At 43.1% G+C, this 25,621-nt stretch overlaps 1 protein-coding gene across 1 annotated transcript in view; it reads left to right on the top strand.

Annotated features, from left to right (window-relative positions):
• The window catches only part of agbl4 (AGBL carboxypeptidase 4), a 398,795-nt gene that overhangs the window by 70,741 nt on the left and 302,433 nt on the right, over positions 1 to 25,621 (top strand). The window lies entirely within an intron of this gene.

Below are 25,621 nucleotides of genomic sequence, written 5' to 3'. Positions count from 1 at the left end.
TTCTTTTTCATATCACTGTATATACAGATATATTCTTAGGTTTCTGCTTAAGTCTTGCTCACATCAATTCCACCAGGTTTGTAAATGAGTCTAACACCAAAAATATTGCAGAACACTCAGACTAAGGGAGAATATGAATCCTACTCTTGTCGGTAGTCTGAGCTCCCTGGCAGAGTCATGTTAGCCGGAGCCCCTGGACCACGAGGTATAAATAATCCACCACCACAGATACGAGTTGTCTCCACGTCTTCATCCCACTTTTGATGTCATACATGCTGACTTACATTATGAATGAGTTTTGTTTTTTTTTAACTCATTGACTTAGTAATAATTCCTGGTGACGGTTCAGATTAGATTTAGTAGATTCCAGATGCTGGATTCTGTTGGTGGCTCTTAGAGAGGGTTTAGTATTGATTTTGAGACTTTTAACCCTGACCCTAACCCTACATACAGCTAAAGTATGCAGGTCTTAATCGGTGGACCTTGGCTTCTTCTTTGTCTTCCTGACTATTGGTTTTCCTCTGCATGGGGATTGCTGATGGGTGGAAAAGGAGTTCACATGTGTGCTAACTCATTATTATACCCAAGTCAACCAGGAAGTGACGGAGAGTGCACTACACAGTTCTCTTAAGACTGAGACTAAATAAGTTACATTTATTTGTACATTTATCATTGTTTGGTTTTATTTAAATGATTATTAGGTATCGGTTCTGCCACCTACAGCTTTGAGAATAATAATATTACTCAATAAAAACAAAATGTGTTTCTTTAATTGGAATACAGTGGTACCTCAGTTTTCAAACTCATTAGAACTCGAATTTCTTAAAAGTCGGTTCGACTTTTGTACAAGTTATCTTAGGTCGGCGTTCACGGTTTGACTTCTGAGATTCAGATTGAGTTCAAGCTTGAACTCGATCTGAATCTCAGAAGTCAAACCGTGAACGCCGACCTAAGATAACTTGTACGCGTGGGGAAATGAGTCACGCGGCACGTCTCTCAGCGGAAACGAAGGGTAATGCTTCAGTCACAGCCTCGCATTTGCTGTGATAGCATCCTGCATGTTTAAAAAAGCTGAATACATATATTTAGACAGTAAAAATACATTTAGACAATGATAGACAGTAACAGTAATTATTATTATATAATAAAATACATTTAAAAATAAAGATTTTTAATTCATTATTCTAATATTAATAATGAACCATTAATACGTTTAATTATAATAATATTGTCGTGCCCAGCGGGGACGGAACGGAGACAAAGGCGCAGACGTCAGGGTATCGGGGAATACGGGGTTTAATTACAGGTAAGGCAGGCAAAACGCAGACGGATAATACAATGACCGGACTGGGGAAACAAACTGAAACGCGGACGAAATACAGAGGGCTAATGACAACAACTAGAAACAGCTGATCACGCAGGGATTCCACACGGGGTTAACGAGGGGGCGTGGCACACGGAAGGAGCAGACGATCGGGGCAGAACACATTGTTTTTTTTAACTTTACACATTGTTTGGATACATTTATTTTCTTACTTTACAAATTACTGTTTTGATAAATGTGCTTAGATGTGTTTAGTACAGTATATGCTTGTTATATCCGGTTCATTTTGTGTTTAAATGCTAAAAAAAATAACATATTTAGGTGTAATTTTTTTTGGGGCCGGGAACCAATTAATTGGTTTTCCATTATTTCTTATGGGGAAAATTCGATCAGAACTCGAACTTTTTAGGATTCGATCCGGAGTTCTGAACGGATTAAATTCGAGTTCTGAGGTACCACTGTATAAGTATACAGTTTTCCTATATATCTGAGCAGGTCATATTATTTATGGTGATATTTTTATTTTATAGCTCTTCTTATTTGTCCCTATGAAGGGTTTGGATACCTCTGGTCCTGACTATACATACATGTCAACAATACACATTATTGTAAAATATGTTTGTTTTTAAAACCAGATCATGAAAACTGACAAAAAGTCTTTTAGTCTTTTTAAAGCCATTCACTCTCTCTGCTAACACCAATATGTATAGTCTAGGTTTTTGTGCTGTTAAACAGGTTGTCCCTGAGCATTGCCGCTATAGGCTGATGGCCTTGAGCATACAGCGATGCACAAAGACTCAAGGCTGAATGCAACATCGTCTGAAGAGGTCCCACTTTAAAGGCCAAAAGGGTTAAAGTCTGGAGTTTAATGGGGATGCGCAATGTGGGTTTATCATTCAGAATTAAAACACATCAAACATAGGCTGAATAATTTAGCTGTGACAAATGTGTAATTAAGAAAGATTTTATATTCCCTGTGCTCAAGGAAGGAGGACAAAGGAAATTCACATTGCCCTGTGTTTAAGGAGGTGCAGTTTTTAATTATGCTCCCAGTACGGCGACACTGTTCCCGATGCTAAATCTGAGTGTCTTATTTCATGTGATGTTTTGGAGGGACCATCTCCTGCATAGGTTGTCTCTGGTCCATTTAACAGGAAGACCTTCCTCAAAGTGACCCGTGTTCAGTTACCTACAGGCGTAACGTAAAACTTTAATTGAAACAGCTCTTCATGCACAAAAGCTACAGAAATATTGTTGCATAAAAATAAAACAAAATGTTATTGATTTTCTGTAGATATTGTAATATTATACATGTTTTAGTCCTTCTTGTAATGGGTGAGAGGAACTTCTCAGTAGGGATAGGTTCCTCCCCAGTTGTTGCTGGTGACTTCAGGTATGGAGACATAACAGTGTCCAGTAACCCAGGTTGTCACCCACTGAGATCAGGAGAGATTTTGTTGTCCAATATGAAATTTAATATTATCAGGAAAAGATGACCTGCATATAATTGAGGGAACAACTGATTTCATTTGAATACTTCAGATTCCCCAATAAATAACTCAAAATCTACACAAACAAAACATACATCTTCTTTCCCAGTGTCAAATCCACCCAGCTGACCCTATTTAAAGCATAACGAGGTGCTTAGTGCAACAAGGGTCAGCTGGGTTCCATTACTTGAGCATTTGTTGGTCCAGGACTGATGACCAATTACCATGGAGACATAATTGCTCAGTTTAACACAGTGCTTTCTTGTTATTGTGTGGCCGTCAGCCAAGTCGCTACAGGTAAATGTAACATTTTAGCATGTGGTGCATAGCACTTTGCTGTTAGTCCAAGCTAATATGTCAAGGTACCAGTAAAGGATGAATGGAATTGAAATGTGGATTATGTAGTACAGTATAGAAAGTTTATGGAATAGGGATGGGTGAATAGATGATTGTTATTTAGAGAATTTATCATTTCTTCCTGTATTTATTGCCATATTTATGCCAGGCACAATTAATTTTGTTTTCATTGACTTATATGAACGACTGAATTAGAGACATGCAGCCAGTCCAGAGAATTAAGCTGCTTATTAATTTTCCGTTGTGGGTATCGGGAGAGGAACTTAAATCAAGGGCTAAATCCATACTGTCCGTTAGCGACGGCATTACTTTACTTAATTATGATTTCATATTAGCTTTAGCTTGAATTGTGTACGCCACTGAAAACAAGAAAACTGGAAGAAACATTTAAGTTATGTAGGAACTGAAAGAAAAATTGAATGAGGCCAAATAAATTGCGGTGCACTTGGTTAAGGGAAATTAATTGCAGGGCATGTATTAAAACAGGCTGAATTTTTAATTCAGTTTACATATTGGGAGTTGTAGCAGAAACAGTCATCAACACAAACTGAATTAACCTCCATGGACGTGCCTGTTGGGCCAGTACTTCAATTTCTTTTTCATCATTGTGAATTTTGTTTAATAAAGGGCCACGCTCAGGGCTCACTGACAGGCACCATGTTTAATGGCTTATTTACCATTTAATAGCTATACTGCAGCAGGATGGCAATTAACACTGAAAGCCACACTAACGAGAATGGCTTCGGATTCCATTAGAGGTGTATTTACACACGCGTGCACACTCACATGCAGTCACATACCTCACACGTGTCCAGCATCCTCCGTTGACATGTGAGTTGCTACGCAGTAAACAGCCAGTGCCTTAGGATTGCTGCTTTGCCATGATGCCCTGTTTGGGGACTAAAATCCCTTCCTCGGGACATTTAGTGGAGATCCGTCCATCTTCCGGCACCTCATCCGATACATAGTGTGCATGTCATTTTATACTTGTATGTGTGACATAAGAGAAACTCTTTCAGTAACTTACGATTTACACTTTGCGCAGGGTTTCTTCTAACAGTACATGCATTCATTATTCCCTAATTTAATTTGCCTGGCTTATAGTATAAAGCCGCGGAGTTGTCCCAGTGTGTCACTGGATTATTCTTCTGCTCAGTTTTAAGATTTAGGTCTGCTCCGTAATCTCTCTGTGCAGGCAGCTAGTCCCCCCAGTTCCCCCCCCCCCTCTCTGCCCATTGCTCAGTCACTGAGGTGTTGCTGACCGTGGTGCTGCTGCGAGCCTCTCGCCTCCAAATTGCTAGAATGTTCATTTCATGGTTCATATAAGCTGGTCTCCATTTGTCAGGGTGCCGTTAGCGTGGGCCTTTATTTCCTTAACCCTTTCCTTTACAAATGATAACAAATCAAAGACACGTTTGTTTTCGCTCCCCGAGGCGCCTTCCCGCCACCGCTGTTGTTTCGGTTAAGTGGGAAAGGCGTGCGTAGAATAGAGAGGCTGGTGAAATGTCAAAACGTCCTTGACGGCCGCTGCATTTTTTTCAGCTAACGTTATTTCTCTTTTGAGAGTCACTGCGGGATCATGAGCCAGCTGACCAAGAGAAATGAAAATGAACAGCGCTAATGCAGCTGAACCCGTGCTATACTTTATATGTCAGGTATAAAATGTTAGAGAGCTTGACGTTTTATTTTCACTGCGGACTGTGCAAAGTGGGATGTGTTTTATTGTATTTATTGTGTTGCTCACTCAGGAATTGCCGTCCAGCCTTCTTTAAGGCTGCGTTAAATAGCACAAACTATTCTGATATGATTCCTTCTACTTACCTACTCAGAGCCATAAATAAACCCGCGAGGACAGGAAGTAAGCTAAGGTTTGCTACACCAGCATCCTCGTCGCTTGCATCCGCTATCGCTTGCTCTCTGGTGTCCTTGATTCACACTGTTGCCTCTCCCAGTTCCAAATTGTCCTTCATGCCAAACTGGCTTTGTGAGCTATATGCCAAACGCTAAGTAAATGTGTTTTTCAACCTTTCAACCCGTCTGCCTACCCCCATCCCCCGCCCCCAAGCCGGCAGGCCTCCTTCGCATCAGCAGGCCTTGTCTGTCTCCTTCAGCTGCTTTGCTTTCCTTTCCACCGTCATATGCTGTCACCGCTTGGAGGCCTCGATAAATAACCCTGCACTGTTGCCCCCGAGCCCGGCTGAATCGCATTTGTTAAAGCATCACCCGCAGTGGGAAATTTATGCTTCTGTTCCTGTCTCTGGGGGGCTTTCGTTTGAAATGGCGAGGGCCTAAAGTGTTAGCAGGCCCTTCACCCATCCAGAGGTGTTAGGCCTGCGATGGACAGACCCTGGTTTTTGTTTTTCTGTTTCATAAAATATCACAGACTACAGGGGATGTTTCTGCTACATTCAAGGAAACAGAGTTGTTTGTTTCAGTAAAACAGCACAAGAAAACATCCCCTGGAAGTCTAACTTTCAAAGACACGTAATTTCCTTGCTGTGTTCCTCAACTGGTTATTCCTGGAGTCTGAAAGTGAACAGGACACACACCCTCTGATGAATATGCACCAGTTTAGCTGTTACAAAAGAAGAACTTCATTAAAAATGAAAAAGAGTTTCTTTTTTGGTTCCACTCTGCTGCTCTGGAGTGTAGTAAAATGAAGAATCCCAGATGACCAGGTAGAAGTCTTCTCTCTGAAATTGCCATTATCCAGATGGCACTGTTAACAATTAAGCCAGTGCATTTTCCGTTTTATAATTGACTCCATAGGCTATTAGGCAGGTTGGCACAAGGTTGGGTCTGGGAAACTTGTCCAGATGTTCTCCTGCAGACAGCCCTGCGTCAAGTGGAAGATTTATTTCTGGGACTGCAGGTTGCGGGTTTGGATGCATGCGGTGGGTCCTGGGCTGCGTGCAGATGGACTGGGGGCTGGGCGGGGTAGAAGTCAGACTCAATTAAATCAATGTCTGTATCACTCCTTATGGCCTCATCCCTCCGTGTAGGACCTTGAGGTAAGAGGCTTTAGAGAACCCTCATACATTATTATTATTATTGTTGTTGTTGTTGTTGTTTTTGTTGTTAATAATAATAATAATAATCATAATGTATTTTGATGTTTTGCATTCAATGTATTTTGATGCTTTGCATTCTCCCTTTTGCATGTGCGTGCATGCATTTGTGTGTGCGTGGGGGCATGTGCATATTGTCTGTGTGTGTGTCTGTGTGTGTGTGTGTATATGCGCACACACACACACACACACAAACACACACACGCATACATATATATATTCAATTCAGTTTGTCATATTACTATTAAGACTGGGTCACCATTAATATGTTGGACAAGAGAAGACACAAGAAAGTGTCTCTCAGCATTGGAGAAGAAGTAAAATAAAAAATGAAAAGAAAGTCATTAATAAGGGAATGCATGTGTATGTTTACATGGGGGGGGGGGTGCAGTGCAAGCAGCTGTATTGCACATTGGAGGAATGTATAATCCTTTCTATATAATCCCTTCTGTGGAAACTACATTTAACTGTCATCTTCACTTCTCGAAAGGTGATTAAAGGAAGTCTGTCTTCTTTTGAGATTTCGGTTATGGATTGCACATTTGCATAGTGGAGATAGGGAAAGAAGAAGAAAGGTTTGATTCCCATGCTCTAATACACACAGACATTGTCAATTAGTATAATGGAAGCTCATTTCAGCACTCTATCTTTTCATCCTCTCATTGGTTGGTCCATCTTTCCTTCTCTCTTCTTCACTTCTCCATTTGACAGACTCTCATCTCAAATGACTGAAATAAGTGTTTCAATGAACAAGCATATATACTTTTAACAGAACATAACTGCCTGTAACACAGTGGCAAAATTCTTATACGTAGCCAGTAAATAAAATAACATAATTAAGTAACTATTGTGCTGCTTCCCACTACTTACACTGTTAGTTATGTCACATTTACGTTTCAGTGTTTTTCCTCATTTTTCACATTTACATTTTGGCTTGATTAAGTAGGAGTGACATGGTAGCCTTTTGACTTGCGCTGTTACCTCACACCTCTGGGATTAAGGTTTGAATTTCCACCATGCGTGTGTATGGAGTTTGCATGTTCCCCCCATGCCATTGTAGTGTTTCCTCCAAGTACTCAGGTTTCCCCCCACAGTCCAAAAATACGCTGAGGTGAATTGGAGTTACTGAATTTCCCGTAGGTGTCCCTGTGTGAGTGACTGGTGTGTGATTTTGCCCTGTGATACGTTGGTGCCCCATCCTGGGTTGTTCCCTGTCTTTCACCTAGACTCCAGGCCCCTAATGACCCTGAATAGAACAAGCAGGTACAGAAGATGGATGGATGGCTTGATGAAGTAACCAGTATTGATTTTTTTAATATGTCATCCTTTGGTATATTACAGTCACAGCAAGGCTTTATGTTGGCATTCTCATCTGTGTGTTCTGTTTATCCAAGTATTTAAATTGTCATGATTTCACAGTCATTCATCATATTTATTGTGTTCATGAGTACTGCCAGTACCAGTTTCAGCATTTTTGGGTCATCTGCAGCAGCTTTAATCAATATAAAAACTTTGATGGTTCTTAATGCATATACAGTTGTGGGGAAATTATCTGGATTTTGTTTGAAAGGTCCTAAAATGTTATCTGATCTTATAATAAATAATGACAGTCTCATCCAACAAACAACACACAAATCATTTTACATTACCACATCTTTATTGAACAAATGGTTTGATCAGTCAAGGTCATTGATGGAAAAAGTATGTGAATCTACAGGATAATGACACTTTTAAGGAGGGTAATTGGAGTCAGGTGTTCCAATCAGATATGGGTTTGACCTATAAAAAAAGCCACACAATGTTAGTTACCTGCTTTTCACAACAGAATTCTGTTCAAGTGTATTATGACTCAATCAAATGAGATTTAGAGGGCATCAGAAGATATGTTGAAGTTCATAAGATTAGAGGAAGTGTCCACAGTCAGAGAGACTCAGCACTGTTGCTCCTCTTCATAGTTGTGAGTGTCCTGCAAAAATCAGTGCATGTGCAATCCTCAAACAATTGACAGCTAAGGATCTGATGACACTTGATAGTGTCTGTGATCATGAAAGAAGCCCCTTTCAGACATGCACTGCCACCCTGAAATTCTCTAGACATTACTGGAGGGGCTGTATGTATGAACTCAAATGTCCGAATCAGTCATACCGGACATTAAAAGGACTTTACCCTTCCTAGTAAAAAGGCCGGGTAATTTCTGATTGACCCCCATGTGTTAATGGAACAAGGAGAATTCCAGTGAGTTCACTGCGAACGAGTGTCATTTACACAAAGACCCCAGCAAACATGGCTAAATACCTCACCTTTGATGTGCTGTAAACAAAACACTGGACTTTCTGTAGTGTACTTTTTGCGTCATGTCTTGCCTCTTGTATGTTCTACCCAAGCGCCACCCCTTATCTAAACCAGCCAGAGTTTTTTCAGTAGGTGTGAACGTGTCTGACACAGACAATCTCTGGTTGTGTGCCATGTGTGTGAATGAGCAGCTCCGGAAAATGTCTGGACTTCATGTGTGAAAATGGCTTACAGTAAGAAAAACACATTGAAGTAGTGTGGTTTTCATGGAAGATCATTGTCAGGTTTGTTACAGAACGCTTGGAACTTCCATACAACATGTTCTGTGGACAGATGAGACAGAAGTTGAATAAAGTTGAGTTATTGAGTTAGTAAATGTACACGGTGATATGTTTGAAGAAAACAAGTCTGTGTACCAGTGCCAAAGCCTTTCAAGCATTGTGGAGAGAGTGTAATGTAAAACACAGGATAAGATCAACATCAGAGTGGCTTAAACAGAAGAAATCCTGTATTTTGGGAAAATTCTGTTTCTTGATCTGAGGCACACCGCTTGAGGAAGACATTCCAAAAATGAATAGAAATTGTTTAATGTAGGGCAATGGGCCAGAACGCCCCCTGACCACTAGGTCTTATCTGCAGTTGCAGAAAGTGTTTGGTTGAGCTTGTTGCCAGTATGTTTTTTAGTAGTTGGTATTGGGTTTATATGCTTTCATTTGCTGTTTGATTACATTTGTTGTTGTGCAAACAAAAAGGCTTAAAAATGTTCCAGATGAAAGGTGTCATCTGACGTCTTTCATGTAGTAGAGAATCTGATGTCATATAACCAATTGATTGTTTGAAATTTTGATTGTCATCATAGTCTGTTGCTGGTAGCAATTGTTAGTTGAGGAGGGATTATAGTATTGGACTCATGGACTCATTTGGCATGAACCAACAAGGAAGAGACCCACATCACACTGGCACATGCCATATCTGCCTGCCCAAATATCCCTTTTTATATACCTTTAAACAGTGTTTCCCAATCTGATCCTCAGGGACCCACCAGGAGCTGGGAGGGAGCAAAAATGTGGACTGTCTGTGGGTCCCGGAGGGCTGGGTTGGGAAACTCTGCTTTAAAAGGCTTCAGGGAATTCCTCAAACCTTCCTTAGGCTGCCCTCCTGCTGTTGGAGAAGCAGAAGTGGCTTTGAACATCTGCAGGCACTTGCTGATTGATGGGTTCTTTGAGGTGACATCTAGGCCGGTACTCCATACCGCCGTTTCCTTCCGTCTTCATTTCCCTCTTTGCACTTGCTGTTTCCTCATATTCTTTCCAGCATTTTTTGTTTTCCAGTAGTTCACTTTCCTTTAAGTTACCAAGCTCTTTTTGGGGGCAGTCTGGAAGCTACCGTGCCTTTCACTTACATTTGTTTCCTTCTCCACCTGACAGCTTGTTGTTTGTCAGTGTCGTATGTTTGTCACGCCAAACGTGATGTTCCAGAAAGACTAGTCTCTGATTGGCCATAATGGGAGATAGATTTTCAGGTTACCTCGCACAATAACAATATACCCTTCCATAATTTCTTCAGTGATAAAAATGACATGATTCTTTATTCTACACTTGCTTTTCTGCTTCCTATCCACTGCAGCTGAACAATTAATTCTCAGAGCATGATGTGAAGGTAAAGCCCATCTTCAAGGAAACCAGCACAGCCATCTTCATTAACCTTCTGCAGGGCTCTATGAGAACGTTGTATGTCAGACCACTGCTGTGATTTCAAATCAAGGAATAAAGCAAGGCAATGGCTCAGAAGGAACACTTTCGAATGTCAGCTGCTGTCTGCTCACATCCAGGTACTTCCTCTTCCCAGAGATTAAAGTAGGGCCACTTGTTCTTTTACTGTTTTTGTGTTGTTGTTAGGTGGAGGATATGCAATGAATTGATGAGACCTGTCTGCTAATGATTTGACTGGAACCAGCCTGTGTTTCTGCCCGGGGAGGCAGTGTGCAGCTGATGCATCTCCCTGGCATCCGCAGATCCTGTGTCGTCAAAATATTCCAAAGATACGCGAGTCTCGATTTGCATGTGGGGAAGATCATCTTCATAGTCTTATCATATTGGCTTCCGTTTCAGCGTCTTGTCTCCTCCAGCAATTTTTTTCAACTGACAGTTGATGGAGGGGGCACAATATAATGCCCGTCCTCCCCCCGTCCTCCCCCCCACTGTGATGGGAGGGGCCTTTGCTGGCCTTTAACAGACACAAGCAATGCACCACTGATAACCATGGAACCAAATCCATTTCTAATGATGTCCTTTTGTGTGGCTGCAGTCCCGTTTGACCTCACTGGCTTCTGCTTCCTCCTGCCTTTCATTCTTGCCTTTATGTAACCTGGTATATATGATATATCTGAAGCTTCAGCCATTCTGTTCATTGCCCTTATAGTTGTTTGGTGGTACCTGCGTTCTCTTGCTTTACATGCCTTTGTTTTGCGGTCTCCCAGGTTTCGGACGGTACACATACTGTAGGGGTGTGCAGTCACCCCCTCAAACACACCTCTGAGTGTCAGGGTCTTTAAGGTGCCGTAATTGGAATGAAAACATCAAAGACACCTTATTTCCTTTATGGCTTCCTTTCTTTTATTCGCCCCCCCCCCCCATCCTCTGCTGTTCCATTCCCTGTCCCTTGATTTCCGTTGCCCCCCCCCACCACCCCCCACCTTAATCTCTCTGCCATTCTCCTGCTCTGTGCTCTGTATAATGGTGTGTGTGGAAGTGGTTTATCTGTGGCAGTCATTCAGGGCTGGTGCAGGTACACACACGCACACAGACACGCGCACACACACACAGTCGCATAGACGCACACACACACAGTTGCATAGACGCACACACACACAGTCACATACACGCACACACACACAGTCGCATACACACACACACACAGTCGCATACACGCACACACACACAGTCACATACACGCACACACACACAGTCGCATACACACACACACAGTCGCATACACGCACGCGCGCGCGCGCGCACACACACACAGTTGCATACACCCATACATGCACACACAGTCACATACACACACACACAGTCGCATACACACGCGTGTGCACGCACACACACACACTCGCATACACACACACACAGTCGCACACACACACAGTCGCATACACGCGCGTGCGCGCACACACACACACACAGTCGCATACACACACAGTCGCACACAGTCGCATACACACACACACACTCACATACGCACACAGTCGCACACACACACAGTCGCATACACACACACACTCGCATACGCACAGTCGCACACACACACAGTCGCATGCACACACACATGCAAACAGTCGCACACACGCATGCGCGCACACACACACACAGTCGCATGCACACACACATATACACTCGCACACGCACACACATGCGCAGACACACTCACACACACAGGTAACTCTGCAGTGATATATTTTAATTACAGATTTAGTCAGAAGTAATTAAGGTTTTATATCAGGGGATGCATCTCAATGGCTCCTCCTCAAACACACCTCTTACAGTGAAAGAGGGGATTTTATGCTTAATTTAACACCACAGCTTACACAGCTTTTTCCTATTGGCCTGCATTTATTTTCAAACCAGCATAAAATAGCATGTGCTGCACTTAAAATTAAGTACTAAAACATAAATTTGTAATAGTGGGAATTCTGACCAAGATAAGCATTTAGAAGATGGATGGATGGATGGATGGATGGATGGATGGACGGACGGATGGATAGACGGATGGATGGATGGCAAGCAGCAACTGAAATAGCAAATTTTTGAAATTGTAAGTAAGCATTCTTCAAGGAAGAAAGTTCATAGATATTTTATACAAACTCAATTTTTAGAGAGGAACAGATGAAACAAAACGCAATCAGTAAAATAAATAAATACTAAGGTGAAGAATTAGAGTGGATGGAGTGTATGCTGTAGTAAGGTTGGTGGAGCATAAGCTGTGGTTGGGTGCCCAGTAAGTTGTAATAAGATGGGGGGTACCCCACACTATAATGAGGTGTGCTTAGGTGGAGATGTTATACCTTGTAGGAAGCTGGAGTCTGCTAGAATAAGGTGGAAACAGTGCCCACTGTAATAAGTTGGTGCCTGCCACTGTAAAGTTGAGTGGGGAATGCGGGAGGTGGATATGGTATGCCATGTAGTAAGCTGGAGATAGTATAGGCTGGAGTAAGGTGGACATGGTATACCCTGTAGTAAGGTGGAGGTAGTATAGGTTGGAGTGAAGTGTAGGTAGTACACACAGGAGTAAGATGGCGATAGTATACCCTATAGTAAGGTGAAGATAGTATACCCAGTAGTAAATTGGAAATGGTACAGTATAACCTGGAGTTAGGTGGAGGTGGTATACCCTATAGTAAGGTGAAGATAGTATACCCTGTGGTAAGGTGGAGATGGTTTAGCCTGGAGTTAGGTGGAGATGGTATACCCTGTAGTTAGGTGGAGTTGGCATACCCTGTAGTAAGGTTGAGATGGTATACCCTGTAATAAGGTAGAGATGATATATGCTAGAGTAAGGTGGAGATGGTATACCCTGTAGTTAGGTGGAGTTGGCATACCCTGTAGTAAGGTTGAGATGGTATACCCTGTAATAAGGTAGAGATGATATATGCTAGAGTAAGGTGGAGATGGTATACACTGGGGTGAGGTGGAAGTGGCATACCCTGTAGTAAGGTGGAGATGGTATACACTGGGGTGAGGTGGAAGTGGCATACCCTGTAGTAAGGTGGAGATGGTATACACTGGGGTGAGGTGGAAGTGGCATACCCTGTAGTAAGGTGGAGGTGGTATACGCTGGAGTAAAGTGAAGAAGGCTTGCCGCATGTGACACAGATGGAATGACTTCTCTGGGATTACAGTGTTACTGGGGAGGAGAGAGGTGGTAATTGCATTTTAATTACAGTGTTGATGATTTTGTGCTCTGCCAGATGGAGAGTTCTTTACAGATATGCACAAAATAAATCAGCCCTTTCCAGAAAACCTCGCCTCCGTCTCCCTTGCCAATGCACATGATAGCCTCGGCTTATTCCCAGACACTTCCATTTCTCAGCTTGTCCACTAGCCTCGCATGTAACTTGTGTTTCTGTCTTCCTCCAAAACATTTGAACAGTTTACAGAAAAAGTAGTTTTAGAAAAAAGGATAATGAAAGTCTGAACGTGGTCATAATTCATAAAAATTTTCATAATAGTTTTCACTACATCTTTGCCTCTTCACATAATTACTTTCCTTTTTCTGGATCTCGCAGTTCCGGTGGTTTCTGTTTTATTGTTTGGTTTTTACCGGAACAGCCTCCCACTGTTTTTGTGACCCCGTATAACATATATTGCAGGTCACCAACATTTGTTCATAACGTGTCCGTTTATTATTGTTTAATAATATTGTGCTGCATTATTGCCTGAAAAGAATATAAACTTTTCACCTTCCACCTCAAAAAGAAAAGTCAGCTACAGCTGTGCTAGTTAGCAGCCCTGTATTAGCATTAACGGAGAACCAGCCGATTGGTTTAGGAGGCCGATGCCGGTGCCGAGGATACGCTGTCGCCCCAGTGACCTCTCGGGGCCCCTGACAGTCCATGTGTGTCAGGTGACGGTTTAACTCAACACGAGCAGTAACCTACATTCCTAGGGCAGCACATCTGCACGCAGCCTAATTGGAGGTCATTAACGGCCTCTCGCCGCCATTGTCTGGGTGCCGCTATCAATTTCCCTGACATTTACGCTCATAAATACAAAGATTCGCCGCTGCATTTGGAAATGTCATTTCGTGTGGATGCGTTGCAGCAGTGGCTTGCCTGTGCCAACCCCCCCCCCCCCCCCAAAGTCTGTGTACTGTGCTGACTGCTTGGTGTTCATGGTTTGGTAGCATCCGATTCATTTTTTTGCTACACTTAACAAACGCTTGACTGATACTCCAGGTGTTTGATGGGGATGCAGTTGACCTTGAGCACCATGGGGGGCGTGCTTTCGCTGAGTGCGCTGACAGCACTGCTCTTTGGGGGCCATTTTCTGAACACAGTCAGGGAAGCCGACCTGTACTTCCACTGTGCCCCCAGTCCATGCACTCTGCTAACTGTCTGCGGGAGATAAGCTCTGCCTGATAAGCCGGCTCATATTAAACATGCTCATGTATCTGGAGAACTTTACCTCAGAGCAAATATATTTATGTATCAGAGCCACATGAGCACTGTAGGTAAGTTTTTAGCACCTTAATGGGTCTGTGATACAGCGGAGCAGCGGTGTGCCACACCTTATTTCAGGCTGGAGAGTGATGCGCTCAGAGGAAGCACTGGGCTCTGCAGGCTGGCTGCCTTCTTCGTTTTGAAAGGATGCAAAGTCTCCCCCACCGCTAGGAAACAAGAAAAAGTGCAGTAAGTGAGTGGTAACTGAGGAGTTGCAGTGCCGGGTGTGGAGAGGGTCAATCTAATCTAAGCACAAGCTTATCGGAACACCGCAAACATTAGCGGGTGTTTAAATCCTGCCACTCACGCTCACCTTCCGATTAACACCCCGAACACAGTCAGACTTCAGAGGCGACATGTGTGGCAGTGTGAGGCAGCAGTGGCTGTCGCAGGCTGCGTGCTGTTACAGGCCAGGTCATTTTAATAACATTTTTTAATTTTAACGGCCTCTGTTTAATTAATCGCGAGCCCAGGCCGCACCGTCGTGAAATTCTGGAGGAAATTGCACTCGCCGCTCTTTGGCCACTGTAAAAATTGGCAGGGATGTTTTCTTAAGAAGTCGGCGCTGTGCAGTGACACCTGGTCAGCGTAATCCCAAAACACGTCGTGTGTCATTCGTAATCTCACGGCTCTTATTACGGATTCCGCACACTGAATCTCACCTTCAGGAAAAGAATTTTTGTCTTTGCATTACATGTCGATATGGAAGGCACACATGTATGAATTAAGTATGATGCACACATGCTTCTCTCTGTCCCTCATGTTGCTGTTTGTTTTTGGTGAGATGCATTGTGGGTAGTGGAATTAAAGCTTGGGTCTCTTTCTTCAGTGCCTGACAGTGCAAAGCCTAAGCTGATTGCTATTGACATTGTTCTCAATAATAATTTTCATGGAAGAAGAAATACTGAGCCTCACCTGTCTTAGTGCTGCAAACACATTGTATTTACCAGCCCGAAGCTGAATGTCTTTCCTGGTCATTAATAAATAGGGTGTCAGGGTACTCTCTGTAATTCATTTATTTTATTAGTTATTAAGGTATATTTCCCTCTAGTTCAGCACAATTATAATAGTTTCCTATAGAAGGTAACACAATGTTTTATTTTGAAAGCCAGTTTACGGTCTGATTCATTCCAGTCAAATATATTAATGAAATTCATGGAACGTGTCATGTCTTTGTCTAATGGAAGAGTATTTTTATACTGCAGACATTAGATAACTTTCCCCTCCTGGAAAACTCCCTGGCATTGCTCCACTGTACACTTACAATGGCTCGTCTCTCACAGGGGGAAAATGTTCAACTTGCAAATATGTTTTCAGACACAGCTATTGGGACGAACCTTCTTGCCACAAGAAATGTTTCGTAACTGTTCTGCAAAAACCCAACATCTCCAGCGGCCTCTTCAGTGAAATGTATTACATATGTTCTTCCCACCAGGCAAACCAAGATCATAAAGCGTTCAATTAGGTCTAAAACTATTCTAGTTGCCAACACATTTTATTAAAAATCCTACAAATCATTCTCTCAGCCCCCCCCCCCCCCCCCCCCCCCCCCGCAGCTGCTGTACTCTCTGATCTGCCGATGTTTGTAGATAATGAGATTCCTGCAACATGGGGGATTCCTGACAGACGGGCCGCAGACTTTAAACACTGTTGTCTTGCAAATCCAGCATCCTCTCCGGCTCTCTCGGAAGGGGAATACTGAAGAGGGAAATCAAAAACATTCCCACAGAACTATAAAGCCACACAGGAGGATTTCAAGTGTCCTGTAGATTTGTTTTTCCCCCCTCATGTTGCAGTAAAGAATCCCATACTGGAGATATAAAAATTATTGACGAAAGTATGTTTGCGAACTGTTTTTCACGTTTTCTAGTGAGCAAACACAGGCACAAATAAAAGGTAAACTTGAAAGGACGTTTGGCTGAGCAGGTGTTATCGTGCATTACCTGCCGTCAACAGTAATGAGCAGCACATACTCTGCCTTAATCTCCCGTCTCCCATGACTAAAGGCTTGTCAATACAAAGAACACAGAATGAGAAAGCTGTTATTTCACTTTGCTTGACAGAAAAAAGGGGAGATTTCCCTTAGATATCCTCGAGGGCCTCCAGACGGTCTTGGTCGCAGAGGCGTGCGTGGGGTTCGCACGCGCCGGCCCACACGCTGTCAGTTTGAGTCTGAGCTGTGTCGCTAACTGACTGTGACTGTGAGCTCTGCGGCAGGCCATAGTAATTGGCGTCCGTTTCCCGGGGGACAGGAGGGGCACTGTTTAAACCGCACAGGATCTCTCAGGCGTGCACTACATGGGGGCACTTATCACATGCCATCGGCAGGTCACCGTTTACCTGCGGAGAGGGGCCCGCCGGAGATCCGGTTTGTGCCGGACACACCACATGGCGCTGGGTGACCTGCTGGGTGGAACGGCGAGTGCAGCACCAAGGAAGGGGGTATTATGTGGACCTTCTGGAAATGTTCAGAGTGCTTCTTTTCAAGATGAATACTGTTTGTCCCTGCACATTACTTAATAAGTGTTTTTTTAAGTTATATTTTTCCCCTCTGTAAATTGCAATAGCATATTCCAATATTTCGTCGTCCGATATTCCGAATAATCAGTCCGCCAGCTGCATAATGTCCTGTGAATCTCTGCTTAACGCACTAATAATGGTAGCATTAATAGGCTGTTAATCAGAGACACCCTTGCTGCCCTCCCTACCCGCTGTGGGTGCAGTGTGAGTGCCACCGTGTGCCGGCCAGCGTTTATTTGCAGTTTGAGCGTGGCCTTCTTGTCACATTGTCATGTAGAGGAGGACTAGAGCTGCACCCGGCACGCAGGCCCCCTCGCCCCGCGATCCTGGGGTACCGCGTGGCCGCTGAGCCTGTGCCCGCCAGAGTGTGGCGTGTGCGCAAACAAAGGCTGCCTTTAATTTCCTGTCAGCGCAGTTAGGCTGCGTTTGTGTTTCCTTCTGCTCTGCCAGTCACTCGGTGCCGTGCAGGAAGGTCCTATCATTACTTTTCATCATGTTTTTCCATTTTCCCTTTGTTTTCCGCTGTCTGTGGGGGCATCTTCATTTACTGAACGGTGCTTAAAAGCATTTATTTTCAAGGTCATGCGCCATAGTGCACAATTATTTCCATCCAGCTTTTATGAATGTGCGACGTGTCAGAAGCGCTTATCCGTCTGTGTTTGATTCCTTATGCCATCTCTGGAGTTGCAAATATTGTCTCCTTGCATCTGTGCCTCACAGCTGAATGCACTTTGACTCTGCCTGGACGAAAAGCGAGATCTGCGTGGCATCCATTGCGCTTGATTGTTTCTTCCAGTTAGACAAATAAGATATGAACACGGCTTTATCTGCTCCTGGGTGTATTCCGTCACCGGAGCCAGTGGGTGGAGCCCCAGAATAGCGACAAGGAATCTGATTGGCTGCAATGCATTTCCCCAGAAACTTGGAATAAAAATAAACACTTCTTACTCTCAAGGACATATTTAATGTGAAGAGGAGGCTGACAAGTGTGTCCTGTTCTGTTCTTTTCTAACGCTACATGCATCTGATACCTCTGAAACATAATAATGCAGTGGTACAAATGCCAAAAAAGTATAGCAAATATATTTATATATATATATAAAAAGCAAAAACTTGTCTTTCAGGTTCTTTTTCTTGTGCAGTTTGTCAGGTACCACTGCAGCTTTTTAGTGGGTTTTCTAAGGTGGCGCTCCTTCAGTCTCTGTCTCCTCTCCTGCTCTCGTCATCTCCCTGTTTGGTTTATGCCCCCTCCCCCCCACCATTTACCAGGCGGCTTTATCAGTCAGCCTGCTCGGTGACGGATGCGGCCCCCTGCGCCCGCACATTCGCGGCACGGTGATCTCCGCTAGCTAGCACGCGCCATATACGACATTAATCCATTTACGCTTCTCATATTCATTAGGGCGCATGTGATTTGATTCCTGCTGTATGTGGCGCGCCACGTCGCCCGGGGAGGCGTAGCAAAGCTCACAGCCTTCAGCCTGTGATTTATTGCCTCTTTTTAGGCGACCTGCTTGGCATTTAGTCGAGTCTCATTCAGAAACATGAGCCACCAGAATCGGTTCTGACGCCGACATCTTTTAGGCCTGGGTGCAGGAAGCGGACTCTGCCATGGTGGGCGGCTCAGAGAAATGGGCGGCTGTCCTACAGGTACATTTTCATACCGCCCTTTAAAAGAGTTTAATTATATTTGATTTGGTGAATTTGTTCACAGTAAAGGCCTTATAAGACCGCTGTTAATGTTTGGCAAAAAAAAAAAAACCATAATGCCATGCAGTAGTTTGTGTTCTATATAATGAAAGAATATGCATTCTGACTGAGGTGCAGGTTACTCTTAATTGTAAGCTATTAGGTTACATGAAAACGGTGCTGCGCCCTAGTCATGGTGCAGATTAATGTGCAGTATATGAACGTGGGTGAGACATGCAGAGGAGGCACTCGAGGAGCAGTGACTGAAAGGGCCGCCTGGTTGCAATCTGCACGCCATGTCAGAATCAGTCAGCTAGCAGTGTTTTGGAATGGTAGCCAGTCAACAGGAGACACTGGCATTTAGCTGGAAACTGGCCAAAGCATTTTCAGCACTTTGAGCTGATGGGGACGTAACATGCAGCTTAAAAGGCTTGTTAACAATGAGCAATAAAGATAACAATAAAGAGAAACATATATAAGGTTAATATGTTAATAGGGTATCTGACATTTTTCACAAATTGAACCATTTTTGCAGTTTGTATAAGTGTAAATAATGGAATATTCTCCTGTTCTGTGCTATTCTGTTGTTGTGATCAGTTTTATCTCTAAGAATTGGGAGTGTCTGTAAATGTCCTGACAGCAGGTTTGGCTGCATTACTCTGCCATTTGGCAATAAAATATCCAGTGAAAAGACGGCATGATATCGCAGTGGCCTTAGCTGTCACCCCTAGGCTGTGGGAGCCCCTCTGTGAGTACTGTAGCATTTCACTAGAAAAATGGAGCGCCGATATTAACTGAAGTGAACAAAAAAACAACCAAAACAGCACACTGTGAGTGCACTAGTCCATTTCAAGTGTGGGAAAGGGTCACATTCATTTTCTAAAGGAGCCTTTGTGTGCTATCGTCCCAATCTCTATCCAGACCTTCAAAGTCCCGAGACTCAGAAAGACACACGTCTATCACTGCATCGCAAATAAAAAATTCTTCAAAAAAATATTTACAGAAGAGAATGGCTTTTCTCTTCCTGTACTTACAGATCCGCCCTAAATTGTTACTGCAGCCTTTTTTTGTCTTGCCGTGTAATGAATGGTGTGACACACTGCCAGGTTTTCACATCTGTCGCTCTCCAGGACTTTTCCGTCAGGGGTGCAGCTAAACAACCTTTATTTTTATCATCCATCTCCTTGGTGACACCGATTAAGGCAGGAAAATAAGTCTCTGGAAGCAGGACGTGCAGCTTGTTGGGGAGGCCGGCTTCCCTACCGGCACCGTCCAGCGTGAGAGCCGCCCCTCCTGCTCTCTGTCACGGGAGAGATGACAGTCATATCACCTCCACCCCTTAATGCACCACCCCCACTTTACCCCGGTGTGTCTCCATTAACCATTTCCTCTTTCTTCTCATCTTTGATGGTCCGTCCATCATTTTAGAGAGTGTATGTCCTTTCCTTTAACATACCTTTAAAACCTTCCTCTCTTAGTGTTAAAAATCACGCCGCGCAGCCATCCTCCCTGATATGCCGTCTGCTTTCCTACTTTTTCTCTTTTTAATAACACATGGCTGTTAATCCCCTGCTTTCCAGGATATTGGAGGCCGGCGTGAGAGAGTTGCTAATTGACGTGAGTGGAGCTGACATCCTGGATAATACACTGTGCAGGTTTATTCTCAGCTGTGACACAGCAGCCCATCATAGGCCGTTATTAACTACCGTGGGCTTGGTTATGCCACCCCGGTGGGAAGCCCTGCTTCTGGTGACGCTGCCTCCGGTGGAAGGGAGGGCAACGTGCGCATTAGCAGCCTTCCGAGGGCCACCATCCCTCCTCGCGAGCTCTTCAGAGGGGCCAACATGTAGCCTGTCTCCCCCCATTAAAAAGTAATTTCCCCAAAGCACAAGGATTGAAGTTTCTGCACAGTCTGAGGGTTTCAGAAATAAAACCTACAGCAGCGGAGTCAGACGCTTCGTATTTGTATTTGTCTCTTGTCCTTCCTTGCTTTATCCCTGCCCTTCACCCAGAATATCTCTCTCAAATAGGTCCATGCTGAGTGTATTTCTTGCCCAGAATATTCAGAGCTCAGACTGACATTCCATATTTGAGTTTATTGATATTTAAAAATTCTGTTCATCAGTTCATCCATCCATCTTCCTTAACTGCTTATTCAGTAACAGGGTCTACAGGCTATTGCAAGAAGCACAGGGCACCATGCAGGGGACAACCGAGGCAAGGTGCCAGTGGATCACAGGGAACACACAGTCACACACATGATCAAACACTAATCTGCCTCAGTCACATGTCTGTAGAGTCCCCGGAGGAAACCCGTATGGACACAGGGATGGGCACAGGGAGAACATGCAAAATCCACAGACTCAGAGCCAAGCTGGGCGTCGATCCCACAGCCCTGAATGTGTGAGCCCACACTGATTGGGCTCCTCCCAATATACTATAGTCAACCTTAGCATCAGATATAGCTGAAGAGGCTTAGCATTACTGTAATTGTACAGAGGCCTTTGAAATACTATGTTAAAATTCAGTTTGCAAAAAAGGAAAAACATGATTTCTCAAATTTAGCAATAAAATTACAATAAAGGTATGGGGAAGACATATATTATTAAATGTTGGAAACATACATTGGGAATTGTGTAATTCAGAACCCCGAAAATAAGGCACTGAAATAGCTCAATGGACTACAGGAAAATGTATGTAAACTTTCTGAAACTTTTTTAAAATGTTATTTTTTTCCCAGTATATCTAAGCCTTTGGAAAGGGAATGGACATGGGTAAAAATGAGTAAAATCAGCAAGAATCAGCAATAATTTAGAAACTGGGTTCATAGACAAGATGTCAGCCTGCCCATGATGGAGCATTTTTCTAAAGAAAATCATTGAGGCATTTGAGCAGACAAAAGTCCATTGCATATTAAAATGTGACAAAATAAAAGGCTTGAATTGAATAATACGAGGTCACCTTGTTTGAAATCAACTCCAAGACTTTCTCCCTGACTTACCTCCTACGATACCCACCAATCACAGCATTCTGATTTTTTTATAACTCCAGCTTTGACTACAATCCAGTGCTCAGATGCAAACTATACCAATGTGTTTGGCTCAGTGGTAAGTAGTTTTAGAAAGCCGCTAGTTCAATTCCCATGGAGAGTGAAGTAATTATATCATTGTTGGGTCCTTGAACATGGCTGTTAGTGGCAAAGATGTTCACGGGTGCAAGAAAACTTGCAGGCTATAATCTTCTCATAATTTTGTCTCCTCCCTCTGTCATATGCTCACTAGGCATTGGTTAGTCACTACTCCATTTGAATGATCAGCCCATGTGATCAGTTTCTCCAGCTCGGGCTATAGGCCTAGAATGCAGGTGTGGTGCAGGCCATCGCATAAAAACACAGAACGGGGCTCCAGGCAGAGCCGACTTCTTCAGCTGCCTCGTTAGACCAAGTTCTCTGAGTGATAAAGTAAGTGCGGACCGCTCGGTCTTGTGAAATCCGCCCCAAGCTGGTGCTTATCCACAGAAAGTCACATCCATCATTTGTAGCACTCGTCCAATCAGACTCTAAACGAGACCTGTTACAGTCTTGACAGAGTGCTGCCTTCACTGAGGTAAGCAGGTGTGGCTTTATACACTTTGCTAGACATAAACCCAAGTTAAGTTGGAAGTGAAGCTTGACAACTTCGTCTTATTGCTAGCGGTTGTAGTTAAATTTACGGTATGCCGCTTCCCATAGTGACAGTAAATGTTTTTAATAGTAATGCTACAAATAAATCAATAGATCTATATCTACCCATTTTGCATAATGCTTATCTAAGACAGGGTCTTGGAGCACTTGGAGCTTAGTTTGTAATGTACTCATCCGCCTATCATCCACATAATCATGATGATGTCCACTTTCTATATCAAATGTCACAGACTATCAATTCAAGCTATGCACCTTCATCAAGATTGCACCAACAGGTCCCAAAAACACACTGAACACAAAATATGTTGTCCATGGCCATAAGTACTAGACTGCCTGTTCTTGAGTTCTTGACGGTAATTGTAAAATATATTAACAACTGTGATTTTATAAAAACACACATGGAAAGCAGTGGAAACACCTAATAAGTTATCAAGGATCCAATACGTAGTAGGTCCACCCTTTGGCTTCAGAACAGATTCACCCCTTCTTGGAATGCCATCATACAAGTCCTGAACTGTGTGTAGGGGGAAATTGAACTAGATGAGCATCCATTTCTCTGAGGCATGAAGGATCTACAGTAGTTTGCACTGCTTCCCATAATGGTCCAATAATCTTTAGATCTGGTGATTGGGGAGCCCATGGAAGGCATTTGGCATCATCCTGGTGATCATGAAACAGCTATCATATTTGTTTAGCAGTGTATAAGGGGACATTATGATCTTGGATTATGGGAATATCATCGTGGAACAATGTTTGGACAATAGGGTATTCTTGGTCCTTTAAAATGGCCTCGTATTTCTTGGATGTTATATGACCATGCAGGGCAATCATCGGACTGAATGACTCCCATGAGATGGCTGCCCTTACCAACAGACGTCTGGATGTTGGGAAAAGGATGAAAGATGATGCATCAGACCATATTAATTTTTACCATTTCTCAGGGTCCAGGTTATGTGTCTTTGTACATTGGCCTTGGACACAAGCATTTTTGAATGGAAACACTGCCATAAATTCCAGCTTTGCAAAGCTCACAATGTACAGCTTTTGTTGAGGTGCTGACACAAATCTGTGATCGTTTTTGAGGCTGTATCTTTGTGTTTGTAATTGTGATTTAGTTACTTCAGAGTCAAAGCCCTTTTTAAGTGGTGTTTCTTTTATGTATATCCTGCTATGCATATCAAGTCATTTAAATGCATATATTGGGCTGCTTGTGGAGCAAAATAAAATATGTTGAATTGCTCTTTGCTTCTGCATAGCTACAGGGCCGTATGCATATCCTGTAGAGACACAATATACCTCCTGTTGCAGTGCTTGAGAAAGCGTGTCGTTATCATAAACACTGCGCTAGAAGGAGTGATCTTCAGTGTCACGCACAGAAGGGCCCTCTTCCCGCATCTGTGATTTTCAACGAGTCCTGGAAGTGTTTTTCTGAAGACGCTCAGAGGTTCTTCCCTTGGCTTTGTGGATCTTGCAGACAGCCGTGCGTTTGTGCCGACCGCGTTGTGCTTGGCTCTTGCTTTTGATGCAATTCCAAAGTCTGTCAGTCAGGCTCCATCTTCTGCATGGCTAGAAAAAACAGAGTCAAACAGCAGATTCTTATATCTGCAGCAGCGCTGATCAAGGCAATACGAGCCAAAACATCAGGAAATTTCTTTTAGTGAGCTGGTGCTGTTTTATCGTTTTCCCCACTTCAGTTATGATCTCTCTAACTGCCTGTCCGAGGTTCTCCTCTTGGCAGGTAATTGCCGCAGTGGCATATGAACCTGCCGCTGTGATGCGCCAATTGACGACTCTCTCAGAGTCTTTGTTGTATAAAATGGGTCGTTTGCTCCTCACCGTATGTTACACCTTTTATGCAAGCCTGGCGAGTTCAATGTCATTGTCTTGAGCACCTCCCTAGGCTGATCTCTGCATCTGCGCCTTATGGTGATCCTGTTTTGATATGCATTGTATCGTGAATTTTATCTGAATCTATCAGCCACAGGAGCGTGATAGGGTTTGAGGTCAGGCCTGGGCTACTGGACGTTGTCTATAGATCTGCCCAAAGTCAGTATGATGATAAATGCACATTTTTGGCTGCATGTTAATGGGTTTTAGTAGAGTATTGAAGGGTATTAACTTCTGAGAATATCAAGAAAGAAATATAAAACAATTAAACCTGCAAAAGGCAGGGTTATATGTTAAAAAAAAAGGCAATAAGAATGTTTAATCACTGGTGGGCACAGCTAACCGAAAAGTTTCAGTGACTGCTAATCCGCTAACTCCAAAGTTTAGTTTGATAACACTAAACTGATAGACTGCTAAAAAAATTTGTGGTAACTAACAAGAATTGTTAACCACAAACTTTTTAATATGAATTTAGCTTTAGTTTGGTTTTCGGCTCTGAAACCCTTTAAAACATACATTGAAACATACATTTCAAGACTGAAATTTTAATATGTTGTAGTTTAGACATAGAGCTTTCCAGAAAGGGGTAGCATGCCACAATCAAATGATACAATAACATACGCTGCCTCTGACATCTATAATTAGTATAATAAATGGACCAATCACAGTTGTTGAGGTTTGTGTCACTACGATGCGTAGTTACATTTCTGGGGAGGTACACATCAGGCTACGGCGTAGGTTACACAACTATGCTTCACCTATGGCATTGATTTGATGTAGTATAAATCAGCTTTTAAGACTGTAATGTCAACTGAACTGCAGTGGTATGCTGCTAAGCTGCTGCTGCGTTGACCAATCATGTCTTGTGTTTACATGTAGTCAGCGAACAGCGTGCCAGATAGACTGTTGCAGACATGCTCATAACAGACAGGAACAAAAATGTATGATTTTAGGGCTTACAAACGTTTTGATTGTTAAATTAAACAATTTATTATTTACTTTACCTGCAGAAAAATGTTAGTGGATTTACGCTAATCTGCTAACAAAAAAAGTTAGTTTTGCTAATTAGCAGTTAGCATATTACCAGAACACAAT

The sequence above is a fragment of the Paramormyrops kingsleyae genome, chromosome 15 (assembly GCF_048594095.1).
Source record: "Paramormyrops kingsleyae isolate MSU_618 chromosome 15, PKINGS_0.4, whole genome shotgun sequence".
NCBI classification, from domain to species: Eukaryota; Metazoa; Chordata; class Actinopteri; order Osteoglossiformes; family Mormyridae; genus Paramormyrops; species Paramormyrops kingsleyae.
The sequence above is the reverse complement of the archived record's forward strand: the minus strand, read 5'-3'. Positions and strand labels throughout refer to the sequence as shown.